The following is a 23145-nucleotide window of genomic DNA, read 5'->3' as shown; positions in this document are numbered from 1 at the left end:
TTTTATGATGCCACGGGCATAAATCACGAAAGACAGGAGGACGGCGAAGGCGAAGACCTTCTTCGGCGAGTGGCATTTCTTACACTACTCTTTCATACCTACATACGAAAGTCCTATCGATGAGTGGTGTCCTGGCCACGAGATAACGGTTTTTTCTCCGTGCATCCATCTATACTGAAAGCTGGCAAAGGGTAAAGATCGTGGAAAAGTTCAACGCAATTTCTCAATAGCAGGCTATGCTAAATTAGTGAGGTCGTTGAAAGCGTGGCAACCCTGCGAGAGGACGCGAAAACATCTGGCCACTAGATTGATGATAAAAATTGGTGTGAAACATTAATTTTGCGATCACCAACTCTAGAGTTTTATTTCTATAGCTCTAACAACTTTGTTTCGATTTTAATCGTTTTCTCAGACTTCGTAGAGGATAACAAAACCTATCTTTTGGGCCATCCAATTTTGCTAGAATCATGTGGACAGAATGCACGGCATCGTTTTACATGCAAAGTCATACAAGTACGTCCCGGACGGTTGCGGACACACTTTTTCTCAAAAATCTTTTACATTCCGTAGAGGACAATGTTCCCCAGCTTTTGAGCCTAAATTGGTAGAAATCGAGTCATTCAATTCCGCTTGAACTATGTGGACAAAATGCACACACATCTATCAGCACGCACAGAAAAATGTACTCCGGATTGTTCCGAACACTCTTCACCACCCATTTGGGCTGGTGGAGGACGACATTTCCCAACCTTTGAGCCTTTATGGATCTCAATTGAGTTACCCATTTCCGCTGAAATCACCTGAACAAAATGCACAAACATTTGTCAGGAAATTGATCAAGTTCTGCATGTGCAAACTATTAATATCTGACCAAGATCTGGAAAACGGTCTATAAATATCAATTTTTATTCCAATAAAACTTAGAAACATCCTTTAAAAGCGGACTTCATTCTTTGGTAGAACATTTTTAACAAATGGTAACAAAAAACTAGCTTCCAACTTATTAATTGAAATTCTATCCCCTGGATACTAATCGCAAAAGCCGAGCACACCCCCGAAGGACAAATCTCTCCCATTCATCATCCCAACCCAGCCACAACATGTACGGACATGCATGCATGAATGGTTCCGTTGCCGGTGACCGGAGGCCACCAAAATCGGATAATTAAATTAAAAAATATATGATACACCTATTTATCTGGATCCGGGCCGCTTTTTTAAAGCCCGAACCGGGGCTGGGATGTGTGGAACGAATCTAGCAGCCCAAGTACCCTCCGGGGCCATCGGAACGAATATTGAAATCCCGGTCTCCCTCCGCCACCAACCTCAATGACCACTTTTGCGATAGCAGCGGGTCGGCCAAACATGAAATGAATTTCTCTGAAATGCGGTAAACCGTCAGCGGCGGGCCCCACCACAATGTATGGCGTTACAACTAGCCAAGCTACACAAGTTCCCGTTTTAAAGAGGACCGAACATCAACGGTGGCCGGAAGGAAAATCCGCAGTCAAGGAAGATGTATCACTTTCGGTCTTCTCGACTTTCATCCTTCCTCCCACTCTCGCTTGAGCTAAGGAGAATCTGTTTGTGGGAGGAGAAGCCGGCTCGAAGGACCAGAAGTCGTCGTCGTCGTCATCGTATGTGTTTCAAACGGAATCGGATGAAAGCCCTTTGTATGGATACTGGTTGCGGCTTTTGTAGTGCTTATGCAGATGTGGCTTGTGCGAAGGAGGTTTGGGGGTATCTGACAAGGGGATGTGGGATTGGTGCCTTTGAGCAAACGAGATAATTTTGAGGTTCGTTGGGAGATAATTGATTATGAAACCCTTTTTTATATGGTGCGACACGGTGTTGTGTTGTGGTTGCCGTGGCTGTTGTTGTCTCTTGGTCGTGATAGATCGGAAAAGTGATCCCTGTGAAATAATACATTATTCATAAACACAAATGGAATGGCCACACCGCTCGTTTTAGTTTTTAGCAGCCTGCGGGGGAAATTCGGAAAGAAGGGGCGTAGGAAAACAACAAGGGAATCGGTCACATATGCGATACTGTAGCATGTTTCTTTCGATGGTGCGGTATCGTCAAAAAATTCAATGTCTCCAGCCCGATGTGCGGATGATGATAGACAGGGCGCCGGATGTGTCCGGCGGGGCCGAACCAAGTCACACATATCCAGCATTGATCTAGAGCAGCTGAACCTCAGGCACAATTTTTATGCTGTTTTATAGAATGTTAACAGGAAATAATTTTGCATAAATTTGCATGGTGCTGCTAGACGACTTTTTGGGTGACAATTTTTCGGTGAACTGATACCATTCCAAAACTGACACCTTCAAATCCGGAGCTGATGGTCAACCGGTGATGGCTTTTGTCGCATAAATTAAAATATTTAATTCAATTACGTCTGATTAAAAGTCACCAGCTTTGGACAATACGATTTCTGACCAAAAAAAAATCCTAGCAGGCGCTGAACAACATGTGCTCTAAAAGACACTTTCCATAACCTGTCAGTACCCACCGACTTATCGAGTGTCAAATTTTAATAAATTCAATCATAAATTATCTTCACGATCGCGGAGAAGACTCCTCGAGGTCACGAAAACCTTCCGGATCGAAAGTTAGTGTCGACAGCCCCGAAGAGCATAGTCCTCTATAATTTTCCTCTCTCGCGGACGAGTGTGGGTGTGTATTTTCATCCTGAACCTCCTGTCCCGTGTCCCTTCAGCCCTGGAAAAGGGTACTGATCGAATAAATCCACCGGAGCGTGGAGATCACGCCGGTAATCGATCATACAGGCACGTTTCACATGAACAAAAAAAACTTCGTAAACAAGAGAAAAGCGAGAGAACTTTCGCGGAACCATCGCGCGGAATTAAACGATTCCCCTCTTGGGTTTTCTACCTTAGGGAACCAAGCGATGGGCTATGTCGGTTCATACCGGAATGATAAATTATTTCCTGATCAGCGATGATAGGGTTTATCGCGCGCGAGCTCGAACTCGAGAATCCATGGACAATGCAGGATGGTTGGATATGAATTTTTGATTTGCTTTCTTCCAGCTCGCGGAATCGATGATCCCGATGGTCGATGCCAGCCAGAAAATCGTTACTGGCACATTAAATTTTCCAATCGGGAAAAGTGATCAATGCATTCTTCTTCCTCCTTAACGAAACTCTTTTGAGTGCTTTTTTGCTGTAAACTTTCGCTCCACTAGAAGTTGTTAAGATTTTAAAGTTTGCCAAACTTGTAAATTTTGTGAACAGTTAGGCAAACTAAGTGGAATTCATTTGGGCTCAAAAGCTAGCAAAAATTGTCCTCCACGAAGTGTGAGTGAGTTGCTAAAAAAAATTTGAATGTTTGGTTCAAAACGTCAAGAAGCTTTCGGTGTGCATTTGTGTATATGCGTTTGGCAGATGGATGTGTGTGCATTTTTTCCACATGATTCTAGAGAAATTTGGTGACCCAATTCCGATCAATTCAAGCTCAAACGAAAGGCTATTTTATCCTCTACGAAGTCTGAGAAAATGATCGGAATTGAAACAAAGCTGTGAACACTTGGGTCAATTTAGCGGATATTTGTATATGTGTGTGCATTTTTTGTCCATCTAATTTCAGAGAAATTGAGCGAACTAATTGGGATTTGTTTGGGCTCAAAGACTAACAAAAAGGGTCTTCCACGACTCACGAGGTATAAGAAAATACAAAGCGTACAGCAGATCCTTCGGGTGTGTGTTTGTGTATGTGCAAATGGATGTGTGTATATTTTGTCCTCATGATTCTAGCCAAATAAGGTGACCCTATTCCGATCATTTAAGGCTCAAACGTCAGGGCTCTACGAAATCTGAGAAAGTGATAAAAATTGAAACAATTGTATGAGAGTTAGAGAGTTAAAACTCTGAAAGTTGATGATCGTTCACACCCACGGTGTGCAATAACACAAGGTGATATCTTCCCGATAATCTACTGAGCCTCGGTGAATGCAGCATAATCTTACGCGCGCAAAGCTTGTTGCCTTGCACGCTGTTCGAAGATAGCAATGACGTCACTTGTTTGCATTCAAACGAGTTGTTTACTCGTGGGAGTAGCCTACCTTGTCATTTTTTTTACCGTGGTTTATACCGATTTTTTATCAACAACGTAGCAGCTAGATGTTTCTGGATTCTTTCAAAAGTTTCATCAGTGTTGTCACACTTTCAAAGACTAAAAAGACTTAACAAAGAGGTGGCATCTGATCCCTTTCGAAATAATACATGAAACAAATTTGGCACCACTGATTTTCAGTGTGTGCTGCACGGCTAACTACAACTCAAAACACAAACAATCAAAACCCAAAACTTGTAACTATTATAATTATTTACTTATACACGACATTTTCAAAACTTAAGCAAGCTTACATAATTACTCACGGGCCCGTTTTCCTACTCTAACATCAAACGCACAACAATCATATCACAGCTGGAACGGCACAGGTTTATCACGGATTTTCTGGCAACCCTGCCTGGTTGCACTGCTTCACGGGCACGCACCACTGCCCGGAGCACCTCCGACGACTTCCGGCTCGAACCGCTGGGCACTCTCCACGTCCGCAGCTTACTTTCGCAAAAACGGGACTCGCAAAACCAAGATGGCGAAAATCGAGTCCCGAAAAGCGATTGACTCAGCTCCCAAAAACGACCCCAATGGGGCCGTTGTCTTCTGCTGAATCTAAGCTACCACCCGCTGCGTGGTGTACGAGACACACGACACCTTTGCCTTGTCTCGAGGCTACGAAGCTTTCTTTCTCCTTCTTTTGCCTTTTATTTCTCTGCAAGTCCTCAGCACTCTGAGTCGCTTTTAACTGGAATCACTACCTTCGCTCGGTTTCCTTTGCTGTTGAACACACCCGGGGAGCAGTTTATTTCCGCTACCTTTTCATCAAGCAGCTCCGGAATGTCCTCCTTTTCCGATGACAACAGCTCTGCGATACCAAACGATAGCGGACACTTTTGGTTTAATGCGCGATGGCGAATTTTACCGCCTAATTCTTTTCTTATGTTGATTGTTTTGAGTACGTTGATAATTGTTGTTGTTTGTTGCTCTTTGTTTGTGTTGTTTTTTCCACGTGCACGTTTGACAGCTACACTCTAAATACTAAACACTCATTCTTTGATATCTTTTCACTCAATAACTACACGCTCAGAACAAAACAGCTAGACAAACTAAATTAAAAGACCTTCCCTAAGATTGCCATTGACAAAACTTTTCGTGGATATTATATCGGATGAACGGACATTCTATTACTCCAAGTTTTGGTTACATTTACTTTGTTTGATCGCTTTCGCAATTCAAAATTTTTCAGTTTGACAAGTCTTTTGCTTGGTTGGAGTGACACTGACAGAAAATCGAAAATTCCAATCTGAAGATTTGGCATCTTTCTTTAAGTCTCTGAATCAGACCACACGGATTCAGTCAGCAAAGTCAGTTACTGTGAGTTACTGTTTTTGCAATCTTTTATTGAAGAATTGCAAAACAATCTTACAGGAGATGATAATTACTCATCTTCATGATTATTAACCTTCCGACAAACAGTATGCAAATTCCCTAATGAGAAAACGTGATGGAAGTCGGCGGCTTCCTTTCATATGAAAATTGTTCAATTACGTCCTGTGTGATTCAATCCACCCGATCGCAAATGGTAAAAATTTAGTTCCACGCATTCATTTAAAACTGAATTACCTGTTTCCTTCACTCGAGTGAGTGAAAATTGAATTTCCCCCTTCCCTAAACGACGGACGGTGGCGCCCGGCTAATGAAATGACCCCGAAGGGTGGCGTCCGCGTAACCCTCCGTGGCTCTGTCAGAGACCTTGTGATGATTGAGGTCGCGCTTCCCGATTACGCCGCCCGACCGAACTGGACGATCCTTTCGGTACGAAATATTCCGGAGGGCTTTACTGATTACTCTCTGCTCTACTCCACTGCATTCGGGATCAGTACGGGTCGAATCGGAGCAGCAAAAAACCAAACCAGAACCTGAGCGGATCGCTGGTGGCCATCGATTACGCGATTATGTAGATTTTCGTTCCACTCTTTTATCCGCGCAACAGGTAGGATCAGCGGCTGAGCTACCACCAGAAGGAGTTCCGTTCGCGGTGCCAAGGTTTTTTTTTGCTCTCTCTGTCCGATTTCTAAATTATTAGTTTTGAGCGCGATTGGCTGCGTGCTTACAAACTTTGTTGGTTTTACGCCTTTGTTTTCAGGTGGTCATCCCCGAACCAATCGAGAGAGGGTGATTTATTTACTTGGCAACATTCGCCACGCCACGCCGAGCTCTGTTATTTAAATTTCCCGAACTGATTATGTCTCAATTTATCACTGGTCATTCGTCGTTGTTGGTTCTGTAGTATCCAAGAGCTGGATCAATCTGCTAATAAAAGTTACGTGTATCTTATAGAATGAGAAATAAGGAATTAGTGTGTGTAAAATAAAAATTTGAAGGCGAGTGATCGCTTATAGAGAAAATGCGAAATGTTTGCTACATCTCACTCGCACACGTGAAGAATCATACATCGAATCTGTGCGTGAACTTATCATCAATGGAATGAGAGTTAATGATGATGTGAGAGCGAGATGAATGTTGATGACGTCGTATTCACTTGCAGTGAATGGAAAGGTGTAAATGAAAAGGCATGATGTTGGAATCGACGATCCTGATGCATTCATTTGATTGCGTCATTCAGTTAACGATTTTTGGGAAGGAAAGCTCGCGTCCTTTCGAATAAAATTTATATTAAAAAAAAGTTACTACAGGTGTATCCAATTTTTTTCAAAATATTTTTTTCCTATGCTGATATCCATCCGTGAGGATATCAACTATAGCAAAGACGAAGGACCCATCCTACGGTTTAAGACAAAATAAGAAATAATTAAGGAATTGTCTTGAGGATTCATTTCATTACCGGGAATGTTTCCACCAGGACCCACGTTTCTAGGATTCATTTGACCTGGTCCAACATTTGGTGCATTTTGATTTGGTTGTTGACCTGGAGCTGTTTGCAAATTATTCGGTCCACCTGGACATATTCCTGCCATTCCGGCTTGAGCTAGCTGCTAAGTTCCAACTTACAGTGGCACTTCCACCTGGACTTCCAACGTTTCGATTCATTTGGCTCATGGTCCATTTGTTGAGGATTTTGATCCATTCCTGGGGAATTCTGTTGACAGATTCTACAGACAGATAAATAAATTTATTTTGTTCGGTCCATTTATTTAGCGCCTCCTGGTTCACCGGCTTGCTGTTCAGGTTGTGGGTGCTCTGGCTAAAGTTGCATTCCTCCAATCTGGTTCGGCCCTCCCATACCTCCAACAACTCTCCGATCAGTCGAAGCATTGTCTGCATTATCTGAAAGAGAAAACAGCAAATTTTACTTGGTTCCTTCTCGTAAAACCTTTCATAGCGTACTCACTCATTTCACGAACATTTAATATTAAACATAAAAATCCCAATTCGTCCTTGTTGTGAGCATTTTTTAAACTATTTTTGTTTTGTTCGGTGTCGTTCAGGTTGTTGGATGGCTTCATTTCTAGTAAGTAAAAAAAATATTTAAAATAGGTACGCATTCTTATGAGTAGTTTAGGTGGAAAATATGAATCGAGTCAATACCTTTTGAGTCGAAGGAAATTCCAGTATTATTGAAGCGACTGATAATTATATGCTCTCACTAGCTAAAATCCTGTTACGACGTCAAGTTCCGGACTGATTAGATTCGTCTGATGATCACCAAGTTTGGTGACAAATTGGTGATCCGGGCATATAAGCAAAGCGAACAACCCGGTTGTAAAATAGATGGCAATGAATGAAATAATGCAGCGATGAATTTTCGAAGAATAACTATGGGAGTGAGCTGTGAGCTGATTCTGGCAAGCCTGAATCCACCGAGAAATCCGACTGCGTAATGTTTTTTTTCGATTCGTGTCACCTAGAGGATGGATTTGAGATACAATTTTTTGGAATTTCCCGGCGGAAATAGACCTGGAAAGGAAAAACTAAATTAGGAATATCTTACCCGTCGCATTTTTGTTTTTCGCCATTTGATGACCAGCAATTATCTACAGGTTCGATTAGTAGCATCGTCCTCCTGTGGCTTACAGATTCCATCCGAAGACATTCTCAGTCCTGGAGGTTGTATGGAGTTGTCTGCTATTCAGCCGGAGCCCCCACCGATCCCATAGGCTAAAAGCTGCGTTGCAAACCAACCTGGAGGGAAACAAAAATGAACAAACAAAAAATGTTTTGAAATTTAACCCGTATTCGGTAAAGATGTTTAGAAAAGAAGATAAGTTGGTTAAATTTAATTTGTTTCATTTGAAATCACATGAAATATACTGTTTTTATATTGGCATAGATTATGGAATTTAAATTTGTACTTACCATGATCAATCTGCTAATAAAAGTTACGTGTATCTTATAGAATGAGAAATAAGGAATTAGTGTGTGTAAAATAAAAATTTGAAGGCGAGTGATCGCTTATAGAGAAAATGCGAAATGTTTGCTACATCTCACTCGCACACGTGAAGAATCATACATCGAATCTGTGCGTGAACTTATCATCAATGGAATGAGAGTTAATGATGATGTGAGAGCGAGATGAATGTTGATGACGTCGTATTCACTTGCAGTGAATGGAAAGGTGTAAATGAAAAGGCATGATGTTGGAATCGACGATCCTGATGCATTCATTTGATTGCGTCATTCAGTTAACGATTTTTGGGAAGGAAAGCTCGCGTCCTTTCGAATAAAATTTATATTAAAAAAAAGTTACTACAATGGCGCAGACGGTAGTGAAATTTTACTGGGTGTAAGCGTTAAGTGGAATCTGTAGTGTTGATGCTGCAATAAGGAAAAAAAAAAGCAAGGAATCGGAAAGAAAACGGGCAAAGAAACTTCTCCCAATTGTGTGAAGAGGTGTTGCTTATTGTAGGATGAAAAAAAATGGGTTGATTGTGGCCGGTTTTTGTTTCGACGTGCATATTGTGATTGTGATATGTAATATTGCGAATGAAAATAAGTAAAGGGATGATTTTTAAATTATTGGCAGAAAAATTGGTTGGATGTGCTTTGTGTTCAAAAAAATAGCAGGTAGCACGTACTCGTTGGTAAGTTTAGGATGGCTTGTAGGTTTAAGTGGAATTTATTAAATGTTGGCGACTAACGGTAAGTGAACTTAAAAAAATTTTGATTGCTGGATGAAAATTTAGAAGTTTAAATACTATATTATGATGAGACTATGTGTCGAAAAAGTATTTCGTTTTTTCTAAGTTACATTTTAAAATGAATGTTGAGTGGGTTCAAACGATTCAAAAAAGGGAGTTGGATTCCTGTTCAATTTGATCATTTTGCCAAAAAAGTTGCATAAAACGTTCGTTCTTTGAAATTAAAATAACTCCGTTTGACAAGGATACAGCAATAAGAACCATGATTGGAATTTTGTTTAAATTATGACATGATGAACGAAATCTTTTTTAATATTATTCTGTTATGTGTTTGAAGATGATAAAAAAAACTGTGAATATCGATTATCGTTTTGATTCATTACCAACATGTTTCTCCCTTTAGGCAATGTTGTTACTCTTTGATTTTGAATATGAAATTTCGCTTGCTGTAATTTGAAATTCCGGCACTACAAAAAAAGAATTTTCAATGATAATGATCTCTTAAAGAACAGGTTTTGGATGAATTTTCCTCGTTGCTCAGGCAAGGCGGATTGTGTTAGTTGAATACCTTAATAAACTTATAACGATCAACCTTTTTTTAGGTTTGGGAAGACTCTGATCTTTATTGATTTTGGATTGGTAAACTGAGGACGATAAACATAAAGAAAATGATAATGAGAAATTTATAATATTGTAGAGGAGAAAATTTTAATTTTTGAAATATATCAAAACAACGCAAATGAATAGTTTTACGTGGTTAAAAAAAAAAAAAAATCTGAAGATTTCTGTTCGTACTTGAGAAAATAAACGAAGTTTAATATAATCGAAAGGGGAATGAATCAAATGAATGATTGCTTGAGTTTAAGTCCAGTTTGTTTTGTGCGAAGGTCACACTCCTAATTTGAAATTATGAAAAGTTATTGAGATGATGATCAATCAAATGAAGACTTGCGAGAGGTCGAGTCCAGTTTGATTTGTGTGAAGGTCACAAACCAAATTTGATCAACATAAAAAGTTATTGAGATGATGATCAGTCAAAAGAAGACTTGCGAGGGGTCAAGTCCAGTTTGATTTGTGCGAAGGTCACAAACCAAATTTGATAAACATGAAAAGTTATTGAGATGATGATTTATCAAAAGAAGGCTTGCGAGAGGTCAAGTCCAGTTTGATTTGTGTGAAGGTCACAAACCAAATTTGTTAAACATGAAAAGTTATTAAGATGATGATCAGTCAAAAGAAGGCTTGCGAGAGGTCAAGTCCAGTTTGATTTGTGCGAAGGCCACAAACTAAATTTGATAAACATGAAAAATTATTGAGATGATGATCTATCAAAAGAAGGCTTGCGAGAGGTCAAGTCCAGTTTGATTTGTGCGAAGGTCACAAACCAAATTTGATAAACATGAAAAGTTATTGAGATGATGATCAGTCAAAAGAAGGCTTGCGAGAGGTCAAGTCCAGTTTGATTTGTGCGAAGGTCACAAACCAAATTTGGTAAACATGAAAAGTTATTGAGATGATGATCTATCAAAAGAAGACTTGCGAGAGGTCAAGTCCAGTTTGATTTGTGCGAAGGTCACAAACCAAATTTGATAAACATGAAAAGTTATTGAGATGATGATCTATCAAAAGAAGACTTGCGAGAGGTCAAGTCCAGTTTGATTTGTGCGAAGGTCACAAACCAAATTTGATAAACATGAAAAGTTATTGAGATGATGATCTATCAAAAGAAGACTTGCGAGAGGTCAAGTCCAGTTGGATTTGTGCGAAGGTCACAAACCAAATTTGATAAACATGAAAAGTTATTGAGATGATGATCTATCAAAAGAAGACTTGCGAGAGGTCAAGTCCAGTTTGATTTGTGCGAAGGTCACAAACCGAATTTGATAAACATGAAAAGTTATTGAGATGATGATCTATCAAAAGAAGACTTGCGAGAGGTCAAGTCCAGTTTGATTTGTGCGAAGGTCACAAACCAAATTTGATAAACATGAAAAGTTATTGAGATGATGATCTATCAAAAGAAGACTTGCGAGAGGTCAAGTCCAGTTGGATTTGTGCGAAGGTCACAAACCAAATTTGATAAACATGAAAAGTTATTGAGATGATAATCTATCAAAAGAAGACTAGCGAGAGGTCAAGTCCAGTTTGATTTGTGCGAAGGTCACAAACCGAATTTGATAAACATGAAAAATTATTGAGATGATGACGAATCAAAAGAAGACTTGCAAGAGGTCAAGTCCAGTTTATTTTGTGTGAAGGCCACAAATCAAATTTTTTATTAATGAAAAGTTATTAAGATGCTGATCAGTCAAAAAAGACTTTCGAGAGGTCAAGTCCTGTTTGATTCGTGTGAAGGTCACAAATCAAATTTGATATTAATTAAAAGTTATTGAAATGATGACGAGTCAAAAGAAGACATGCAAGAGGTCAAGTCAAGTATGATTTGTGCGAAGGTCACAAACCAAATTTGATAAACATGAAAAATTATTTAAATGATGATGATCAGTCAAAAGAAGACTTGCGATGGGTCAAGTCCAGTTTGATTTGTGCGAAGGTCTCAAACCAAATTTGATACTAATGAAAAGTTATCGAGATGACGATCTATCAAAAAAAGACTTCCGAAAGGTCAAATCCAGTTTGATATGTGCGAAGGTCACAAATCGAATTTGATATTAATGAAAAGTTATTGTGATGATGATCAATCAAAAGAAGACTTGCGAGAGGTCAAGTCCAGTTTGATTTGTGCGAAGGACGCAAACCAAATTTGATATTAATGAAAAGTTATTGAGATGATGGTGATCGGTCAAAAGAAGACTTGCGAGAGGTCGAGTGTAGTTTGATTTGTTCGAAGGTCACAACCAAATTTTAAATTAATGAAAAGTTATTAAGATGATGATTAATCAAAAGAAGACTTGCGAAAGGTCAAGTCCAGTTTGATTTGAGCGAAGATCAAAATTGAATTCGATGTTAACTAAAACTTATTGAGATGATGATAAGAAGACCAGCAAGGGGTCAAGTCTAGTTTGATGTGTGCGAAGGTCACAAACCAAATTTGGAATTAATGAAAAGTTATTGAGTGGATGATCAGAGGTCAAGTCTAGTTTGATGTGTGTGAAGGTCACAAACAAAATTTGGAATTAATGAAAAGTTATTGAGATAATGATCAATCAGAAAAAGACTTGCGAAAGGTCAAGTCCAATATGTTTGGTGCGAAAGTCAAAAATCGAATTTGATATTAATGAAAAGTTATCGAGATGATAATCAATCAAAAGAAGACTTGCGAGAGGCTAAGTCCAGATCGATTTGTGCGAAGGTCACAAACCAAATTTGATATGAATGAAAAATATATTGAAATGTTAGTGGATAAAAACGAGACTTGCGAGAGGCTAAGTCCAGTTCGTTAAGGCGAACGCCATAAACCAAATTTGAAATGAATGAGAAATATTTTTATATAAATACCTGTGAATAAATGAAAAAGAAAACTTGCGAGAGGTCAAGTCCAGATTGATTGGTTCTACGGTCACAGACGAAATTTAATGGGAATGGAAAGGTTATTGAGATGGTAAACAATCAGAATAAGACTTTAGAGCTTCTAAGAAATAATTATGAAGCGTTAGGAAAGCTAATTTCAACACAATATTCTAAGTCAGATATGTTAAGACTGATTTAAACGAGTTATAGTTTGCACTAGAGGCCACAAATCAAATCTGATGGAAATAACCGGAAATAAGCTTGCAATAAGTCAGATGAGCTTGGTTTGTGCAAGCTAGGTTTAGTGAAAAAAGGAAGATGTCTGAAATTATGACCAGGGCAAGGAAGGTTTTGAGCAAGTCAAGATAGAGATAACAAATATATTTTGTTTGAAGGATCAAAGGTAAAAACTCTAACGAAAGGTCAAAAACGTTTCGGTTTGTTCGACGGTCGCTTATCAAATTTTATGAAATTTGAATGTCAATTGAAATTAAAATATCAACCATAAGACTTGGATTTACTTCAAGGTCATTTATGATATGTTTATGGAAATTCGAAACATTTTCGTTTTCTGCTGTTATTTTGAGCCTACATGCGCAATGATGTGGATAAAAGAGGTACTTAATGGATTATTTATATGTGTTGCTTTCTGCGTAGTTAGCTCTGCTTGTAGTAATTAGTTCGGATTACTGCGGATGAAACGCCCGAATAGAAAAGACAACGGTTTTAAAATAACCGAACAATGATTTTCAGTTTAACAGTAATCTTCATCGTAGTATCTAAATATCTATCAACTGTATTTTATTTTGAAATAACGTTGCGCGAAATCCAATCTTTATCAACAAAAGACGACTTGAAGAATGAGGTCACCATGAGATGATGACACATATCAATAAGTTGGTTTACAAATATAATCTGTTGCACCTAAGTTAGAAAACTGAATGGGAATAGGGGTTTTTCTACTTGAACATTTATTTACAGTCGAATGTCTTTTTAGTAAAGACAAAACAAAAAAAAAAGGTAAATCCAACTGCACGAATACAATTAGAAAATTTAAGACAACTTACTTTGAGTTTTGTCTATAATATGAATTCAAAAAAAATATATTATAATAAAATTAAGTTAAGCTAAGCTTTGTTCATAGTCCCCAACAGTAGTAAAACATTTTTTGATCAAATTTTAGCGACTTTTTATCTGATAAGTTGGTATTGTTAAGGTTTCCTGAAATATCAGTAGTATTTGATGCTTTTTATTTCATCATTTTGTCAGAGTAGAGACAGAAGCGAATGTAGTATCCAAGAGCTGGATCAATCTGCTAATAAAAGTTACGTGTATCTTATAGAATGAGAAATAAGGAATTAGTGTGTGTAAAATAAAAATTTGAAGGCGAGTGATCGCTTATAGAGAAAATGCGAAATGTTTGCTACATCTCACTCGCACACGTGAAGAATCATACATCGAATCTGTGCGTGAACTTATCATCAATGGAATGAGAGTTAATGATGATGTGAGAGCGAGATGAATGTTGATGACGTCGTGTTCACTTGCAGTGAATGGAAAGGTGTAAATGAAAAGGCATGATGTTGGAATCGACGATCCTGATGCATTCATTTGATTGCGTCATTCAGTTAACGATTTTTGGGAAGGAAAGCTCGCGTCCTTTCGAATAAAATTTATATTAAAAAAAAGTTACTACAGGTTCGAAAACGGCTGCGGTAGGTCGTTCGGATCCTTGGGACGACGGATACGTTTTGCAATGAAATTTCCGAAAGGCTTCTGGAATTCAGAGGGCAAAGTTTGGTGGACGTGAGATTGAAAAATGAATTTCCTTTGCGAAACTCTTGTTTGGTGGTGCATCTTATCCGGCTCGAAGGACCAACTGCTGCTTTTACCGCTGCTGCTGCTGCTGACGGACAAAGTAACACATTATGCAAATTAAAAACTGCTAAACCCATCGCTAATGGTTGTATTATTGTGCCCGGCTTTAGTTTCAAAAAATGGGAAAACAAGGAGTGCAAATAGAGAGAAAAAAATGAAGGAAATTGAAAAGAATAATCGTATTCACCGCTATTGTGCGCCGAATATTGTTACAAACTGCACGGCGACGCTGACTTTCTCAGGCCAAACATATTCGCCAGCGACGAGTGCATGTCCTTTTTTCCATTCACAGCGACCGTCGGACCGACCCGAAAAGGATAATGAATGAATGAATGAAGGTCCTTTCCTATTCTCCGTGAGCCGATGCAAAAACCCCGAAAGAAAAAGGTAGCCCGGCAGGGAGTCTCTCCATTGACTGGGACCAGGCCGTCGAAGCGCACCTCAGCGGCGGCCTAGAACGAACGAAAAAAATATCCTAATTATTAGAAAACTTTTTCCCCCCTGACGCGAAAATCCGACAACTACCTAACCTAAAACATGCGAGAATCAAAACAGGGCACACAAAGGTAGAAGAGAATCGAGCTCAACTCACACACGACGGAACAAACGGACGACGACGACGAACGGAAACAAACAGGCCCGTCAGCCAGCAGCGGACACAATGTTTCCGATTGTTTGACATTTTATCGAGCCCAGCCTCCCGGCAATTGATTCAATTACTTGCCAGCCTCCCGGTTCGGCCCAGCTTGGGATCATGTGCCCATCGCAGAAAAACGATGGGTGACAAGTCGTCGTCGCGCGGCGCTACCATTGTTGTTGCGACATTCCCGCACTCGAACGTCGTGTCCCCGATATCTGAAAGCAAAAATTCCGATACCCTCGTCCCTCACAGCTAAATACTCGCGCTCACACACAATAGGGATCGATTCCCCGTGTGTCTAGTGAGATTTTTTATCCGCCGATTTTTTTCGTTAACGAGATTTCTTCCCATCCACGGGACACTTCACAGTCTTCCCGGAGCGTATGGGACTAACGAACCTCCCAACGTCTTCTTAAAGGTGCGAATTTCTTCCAGCGCACTGGGAAAAGAGTAATTAACATGTTCTGCTCAAGATCGCTTGATCCATTGGCTTCGAGATTGGTTCCAGACCGCGTTGATGGATTTGACCCGGTCACGGAAGGGGTCATTTGGCTGGCGCGCGGTGCCGCCCTCGACTGACGCGCGAGGAGGTTAATTCCTTAGGACTGCCCGCGTTCCGACGTCTAATTACTCCATCTTTTGACGGAGGCTGGCTGCGGCAAACGGTCGGTCCCGGTCAAAACGATTAATCTCTTTCCGTTGCGGAAATTGCTTTGATTTTCTTCTGGAGTTCATTGGAGCAAAATAAGTGCCGATCGTGAACTTGTTTCGGTTGTTCTTCAGCAGAAGCCTGAGGTATCGGATTCAACCCTGGAAGGCATTTCAGTTTTCAGTTGATTAGGGAGAATCAATCTCAGCTCATTGAAAAATCGGATCAGTTTTTCACTTTCCGAACGTCGAAGAAATGCCGAGTACTGGTCTATCAAACTGGAGCAGAATGCTAAAAAAAAGAGAAAATAAGAAGAATGTCATTGTTTCCGTCTAAAGCCTTGTCCACACTAGGCAACTTGGACTGGAATTTCGGTTACTGAGACTTGTTTATGTTTACATTTAGAGCAAGTTCACTGGTGTTGAGAGAAAGTGGTAGTAATTTTGACACTTTTAACACATTTTGTAAACTTTACCATGCGAAAACATTTCAAAATCTGTGGCCTTCAAGAGTATTTACAACACGTGTTGTATTCTCGCATGCTGTGATGCAAATATAGCAATATTTCTATCACATACGGCTGGTATAGAAACAGTGCTGTTAAAAAAATACAACGCCCAAAGATCTTGAAAACATTTTTGCATGGTGAAATTTTCAAAATGTGCTAAAAGTGTCAAAATTTCTACCACTTTTTCCCAACACGAGTGAACTTGCTCTTAGAACCAGACGGTGAGATACATGTCTCAAGTCTCCCGACAAGTATGGGAGACTTTCTGCAACCAAAATGTAAACATAAACAAGTCAACCGAAATCGCAGTTCAAGTTGCCGAGTGTGGACTAGGCTTCAACGACGGATGCACCTTGTAAAACACCTTCCGTCGAAATGAAACTTCGAGCCGAATTTCAGCTGTTCAGTGGTTTGTTGATAAACAAACTCCGAGAGTTCCGCAGTTGCAAAACCAAAATGACTGAACCGGCAATATGACATTCGGTAACACCTCCTATATGTACACACCTTGACATGGCTTGCTTTCTTGATTAAAAAAATAGGAGGCTAGGTACTTAGATTTAAAAAAACCTAATTTATAAATACCCCTCGATTATAACTAAAAGTAACTAAATCTGTTTTTTTTTTATTGCAGGTTGCAAATCGTTCTTCAAGCGGTCGGTCAGGCGGAATCTCACCTACTCGTGCCGGGGCAACCGGAACTGCCCGATCGATCAGCACCACCGGAACCAGTGCCAACACTGTCGACTGCGAAAGTGCCTCAAGATGGGAATGCGACGCGAAGGTAGGTGTTTTTTTTCAATTTCTTTCAATCTGAAAATGTAAAAAGGAAAACAAGCGTGTGTTGGATTTGTTTTGTTTATGGAAAAAAGTGTCACCAATGTGCCACAAATCAGGTGCTAAACTGTGACCGACCGGGCAATGATACCCCGTTTTTTTGCCTATTTAAAAAAAACCAGAAGTTACACAAAGTAAGGTTATGTATTGACTTGTGGAAAAGACATAACACCGTTCAAAACTCTGACTACGACAGTAAAGCCAATTTGGTGCGAGGCTGAACTGAAAAAAACCGCAAAAAAATACACCCAACAACCGAACCAAGAAGGGTAACAAACGATGTCAAATGATGATGTTGACAAAACGGGAGCTTGCAACCGACCGGGAAAGAGTCAGCCAGTCGTCGCCAAAGTGTAATGATATTAGCACTTGACGCGCTGACAAGGTTATGAACTGTGCCGCGTCTCCTTCGTGTGGGCAGCACGTGCCACGTTCTATTCTCCTTCTTCAAGTGGAGGTTGACTCACGAAACAATAATCTATTACAATTATTAGCTCATCACCAACCAGTGCGATGAATGCGACCTCATGCGACAAAGTGCCGTAACAAGCTTGGGCTGGATCCGCTAAAATCGACTAGTTGTCATCAGAATGATGGATCTCGCCTGGCGCAGTCAGGCCTATTATTATTAAAGCTCGTATTATTGGCTACAGCAAAGCAGCTATTTTATGCTACTTAAGCCCCGACGTAATGAAGCCATTATTCATTCGAACTGTGCTGTGTATGCTAATCAAAGCGTTATTACTCGCTGTTTGTTCAGCGACAAAATGCATATTAATCTGTGTTGACAAGGAACAAGCTGGCAACACTGGTCCCTTTGACAGAAACTCACCTCCAGTCTGTTTGTTGTGGAGCAATAGGCGCCCAACGGCGCGTGAGAACTCCTTCAATTAACAACGACAACAGCAACCCCTTCCGATTGTTGTCCTTTTGCCCGGGATTGATTTCAAACGACATTATTTGCCAATCCCGAAACACATTAACCGTCGTTAATATCGTTATTAAGTCACAAATCTTTCTTTCTTTGATTTCTTTTTGATTCGAATGGAAAAATGTTGGGACCCAGCAGGATCAAAATATTATTGTTGTGCGCAAACCCTCCCGCGGTTCGGGAACAACAGAAAATCGGCAACAAAATAACAAGACGACGACGTCTTAAAGTTCAAGAAAGGGGTAAAAAGGGCTGCCTATTCTTCGATTGTTGTTGACGAGGTTGTTTTCCCGGGGACTCCGGATTCAATCGATTGTTTTCCAACAATGCTAACCTTCTTGAAGAAAGAGGTTCGAACCACCACCGTACTCAGGGGGGATGTGTACAACTCAAACTGTCAATCGAAGACGGCGGCGTTGGTTTGGTTGGGGTCGTCGCGGTAGACGAAATGTCAAAAGTCGTCGGACGCAGCCGTTCTATTTCAATCTAAGATGGCGTGACAGTAATGCTAGTAGTAACAACCACTCAATGGAGACATCAAGTATGCATGCGGTAGTAAATATTAACGACCTTTCTCGGCTGGAATGGAGTGTGAAATTTGCGGTGCAGTGGGAGTGTAGTTCACCTGCAAGCCCTTGCTATGGTAGAATGCCTGAAACATATAATTCTTTTATTGATCAAATTTTCTTGAATCGATTGAATGTTTGCTATCAGAAATATTTTTTTATTTAACAATTTTGAATATTTTAAAATTGTTGACAACTTTGAAAATTTCGACAATCGAAGAAATATTGACAATTTAGTAATTTTTAATTATTTTGACAATTTTCCAATCCTGTCAGTCAAAAGCATTTTTAATGACGATCAAGTGAAAATTAATCCAGAATTAAAGAGTTACTTCAAACAGACATCCAACTGAGATGAAGAACCAGTGAAACCTACTTAAAACATTTGAGGGAATGAGTTCCTATTTTTCATGTACTTTTGAGGTTTGATTTTGTTTTGAGTGTCCATAAGGAAACACTGCAAATTTCTATGATGTACTTATTGACTGAAAAGATTGGTAATCTAGACATATATCTTAAACCATTTTTTTAATGCGCTGACCGTGGGAAAAAACGTATTGTCAAAAATTATACTAAGTGGCTGCGTACTTTCAGAAATAGAACTTGTTTTTAGTACCAGGCACCTATTCAGTTGACTCCAAAAACAGCTCTATTTCCTCCACGCAATCCTGTTCCTCGAATTCGTGTGCTCGCTCTTGTAACGGGGTAGGTGATAACAATCGAACTTAAGTTGCTCCTCGTCGGGCCGGATAACACCCAATAAACCCAAAATCAACTAGTATCTATATATATTTCCCTTAAAAAAAAAGAAAGAGCCGTGGGAGGGGGATGAACAGTTTGATATTAGCCCCGTATCGTTGCATGTCAAACGCAACCACTCCAAACTCACTCGGTGCTGTTTGTTGGATTGGATTTGGATTGCAAAGAACCCATGTCCATGACATGCACATAAGCAAGTTGGTTCGTTGATTTCGGGTCCGTTGTCCGGAAATTACCGTTTTCCCAGCCAGCCAGCCAACAACATTCTCAGTCGGTTACGGTTACGGTTTGTGATTTATGGAATCGTTATGATTTTTAATATTTTAAACAAATATCACTCTCAGTCTGCTTTACAAACGAAGGTTTGACTGGATCGCCAATTTTACCCGAACCCGAAGGGAGTTATTTTTTGGGTGTGCAATCCCATGCGGCCACGGAGATCCCGGTATGATTTTAATATGTAAAGTAAATATAGACAGACAATTGATGTTTCCGGGGCCTTCCGTCGAGTGTGTTTTTAATCCTGTTTTCTTGCGATGGGACGATCTGTCTTTCGTCGATGTGAAAGAAAGAACAATGCCCGGGACAGGCCGAAACTATTATTTCCGCTATTGTTCCCGAAGGAAGATTTACGGCTAGGATGGATCTCTCTGTCGCAGGGTTCGATGTTTTAAATTAAAAAGACACGGAAAAGGACTGACCACCGGTCAGTTACCCTTCTTTCGCGCGTTGATTTAGGAAGACATCCTTTGACCATAGGGGGAAGCGAGAAAAAGGGGTGAATCTTAAGGAAAATATTGGTCACCACCGAAGAAACTGGATCTCCTGTCCGGAAACCGGTTTGGACCACACTGCACTGTGGTCAAGAGCCAAAATTGACCGTTAGAATAAATTAAAAGGTGAGATACCGGGTTCGTTTCTTAAACGCTTTCCGGGTTGAAGGACAATATTCGGATGACACAACGACGAAGAATTATTATTAAATTCCCAAATCTCGGTCCTTTAAGATTACGGTTGAATTCCGCCGGACACACAAATCGGGACAAAGATGCTTCTTTGCTGCGGTGTGAAGATTACGGGTTTAACCGTTTTGTTCTCCGGGTACGTTGCCGATAGGTGTTGTTGTTATTGATCGAAGCAAACCATGGAAAAGGAGAGATCGGTAAACCACCTTTCGGCATCCATCACCTACTTGGATAATATATTGTGTAAAGTACCTACGTTTCCCATACCGTACACTCACTCGTCGTTCGGTTGATTGAGGTTATGTAGCGCTGCTCTCCCTCGACGAATGTGAGAGGGAAATTGATGATTATATTGTTAACAAGAATCATACACAACAGTTACCAGCCAGCGCCAAGGAAAAGGGAACCTGGCAAAAACTTTGTAAAACAATTATTGTGTGGGTGATCAATGATGATTATTATGTTCGTTCATGTTGCGTACTTCTTCCACTCACTTCTTGGTGCTTATCCTCACATTCTTGATTCTTTCGCTGTTTTTTTTATCTCGACGAATGTTTCATCTCTCACTCAAGTACCCGGACATTATGCGCAAGGGGGGACATGACAAAGCCTCATTCAATAACCAACATTATCTCGATGTCAATCATAAGTGATCTTTCCCGTTTTCAGTCCCTCACCCTCCCCAAAATGAACCACCTTAACGTTGTCGTCGTCTTTTGACTTGTGGCTGGCGCATAAAATGTGTGTGCACAATGTGTGTGTACCAACTTTTTTTCTCTTTCTCCTCCCTGGCTTCGTAACATCATTATCACAACGGGCTCATCGCTCTTTCAACCAGGCTGTCAACTTCAACCTTTCGGCTGGTAAAAGACTACGGCAATCTTCTTAAGTGGTGCCGTCGTGCATCGGTACGAGAGTACTACGCATCATAGGACAAAGTTCTCCAACGATGCGACGCCACACTTTCTTTCCCGATGAGATTGCGGGAACGTTCCCGTGTGTGCTCAGATTGACAGCTGGCATCCCCCGCACATTTTTGTTTGGGAAAAAAATCTACACAGACACATCCTAACGCTGAGTGTGTGTACTTTTGCATCTTGCATTGTTCCGGCTTTGTCCCTCTTTTGGTTTTCTAACCCCAGGCGGAATCTCAGCTGTTGTGCGGAATGACTTGCCTCACCGCAAACACAACAACAGTGGCCGGGCAGCTATGCAAAGAGAGAACCGTTACGTCCTGCTAAGCCTCTCCAGACGCAAAATCTCATCATCATCATCCTAAGACGGACACCGGGGACACACAAAAAATAAGTGTCAAATCTGACCTTCACAGAGATTCCTTCGCGTCCGTCCTTCTGTTTTGACCACTGGTCATCATCTCCCCGACGCATTGTCTAGCCGTGTCAACCTTCGTCCCGGCTGGAAGAAAAGAAAAAAAAAAACTTCATTAAAATAAAATGTCCATTTTTAAAGTGACAAAACAGTACCATAAATACCGTACACACAAGTTTCGGGTCCCGAAAAAAAACCAACAACGGGAAAGGACCGCACAACCCTTTCCCGAAAATGGGATCGATCCCTAGCAGGTACCTCAAACTGAACTGGCAGTTGACCCCTTTTTTACAACCTCCGTTTACGCAATGTCCCGACGAATTTACATTTCTCCGGGATAGAGAGGACCAATTTTTCTATCCTCTCTTAGGCATGTAGCTCGGTCAGATTAAGCCTTTGTCTGTTTGGCCGGGCCCGACACCTGAGACTAATAACTGATGATCGGTCATAAATTTCTTCGGTTTGACCTCAGTTCAGAGACTCGCATCGCATCAGCTGATGGGAATTTGTGCAATTAAGGTCATTCGGCTCTCTCTCACTGGCTAAGCAAAGGTCCTTGCGTTCTGTGCTCCGGCCAGGAATTTGCCGTTTATGTTCCGGCGTTGTTTTTGCATCTTTGTCGGTCGCCATCGTCGGTATCCGGAAGAGTTATGAGCAGTAATTAATCTGGGTGATAGCTACCTTGATCTGTTCCGTTTTAATGAGGAAGTGCCTTGCTGGGACGCACCCGGGATGATTGAAAACTTTACACCCAACTCATCCATCTGTTGGGAAGTACTGTTAATGGCGTTTTTTTCTGCTTGGAACTACCGGTTTTGAACATTGATTCTTCTAGAATTTTAACTGTCTCTACAAACTGGAAAATTACTAAAAAAAAGTCTCTAGCCAGGATGTCCAGCGTATCTAAGGATCTGTCACATCTAAGATAAGACAACTTTGTGTTGCCATCGGCCTTCAAACTCCTTGATATCTCTCTTCATTCGGAAGATTACTGTGAAGTTTGAGTAACTCTCTGTAATTATCACGATATAAAGTCTGTTTCACATAGAAAATGGTCGGATAAAATAGATCATTTTTCCGCAAAGAAATCTTGTTCCACCACTTTTCCATTTGAAAGAGTTTTTTCATGGTTCTGCCACATTTCTTCAGTTTGCCCTTAACTATAGCCCAATATTTCTCGAGGGAATGAAAGTTCTGACAATTTGGTGGATTGATACTTTTTCCAACAAAATCGATCTTGTTCTCCTTATACCACTTAACGACATCCCGGCTGTAGCGGCAGCTTGCCAGGTCCGGCCAGAACTTCACCGGACTTTTGTGGGACCGAATGAATGGCAAAACCCTCTACTGGAGACATTCTTTTTTGTAAACATTTCCATTCATTGTGTCCCCAGTGATGAAAATCTTAGTCTTCTTCTCAC

General features: G+C 40.5%; 1 long non-coding RNA gene across 1 annotated transcript; it reads right to left on the bottom strand.

The window, feature by feature from the left end:
* Positions 1–6855: 6855 nt before the first annotated feature.
* Positions 6856–8350, bottom strand: LOC129758168 (uncharacterized). The gene is made up of 4 exons (XR_008739914.1): positions 8045–8350; positions 7642–7957; positions 7445–7561; positions 6856–7380 (listed from the first exon to the last, which is right to left on the bottom strand). It is a non-coding gene; the product is annotated as an uncharacterized LOC129758168 (long non-coding RNA).
* Between the last annotated feature and the right edge of the window lie 14795 nt (positions 8351–23145).

This window comes from Uranotaenia lowii, chromosome 3, assembly GCF_029784155.1.
Source record: "Uranotaenia lowii strain MFRU-FL chromosome 3, ASM2978415v1, whole genome shotgun sequence".
Taxonomy (NCBI): domain Eukaryota; kingdom Metazoa; phylum Arthropoda; class Insecta; order Diptera; family Culicidae; genus Uranotaenia; species Uranotaenia lowii.
This window is presented reverse-complemented; position numbering and strand designations above follow the sequence as displayed.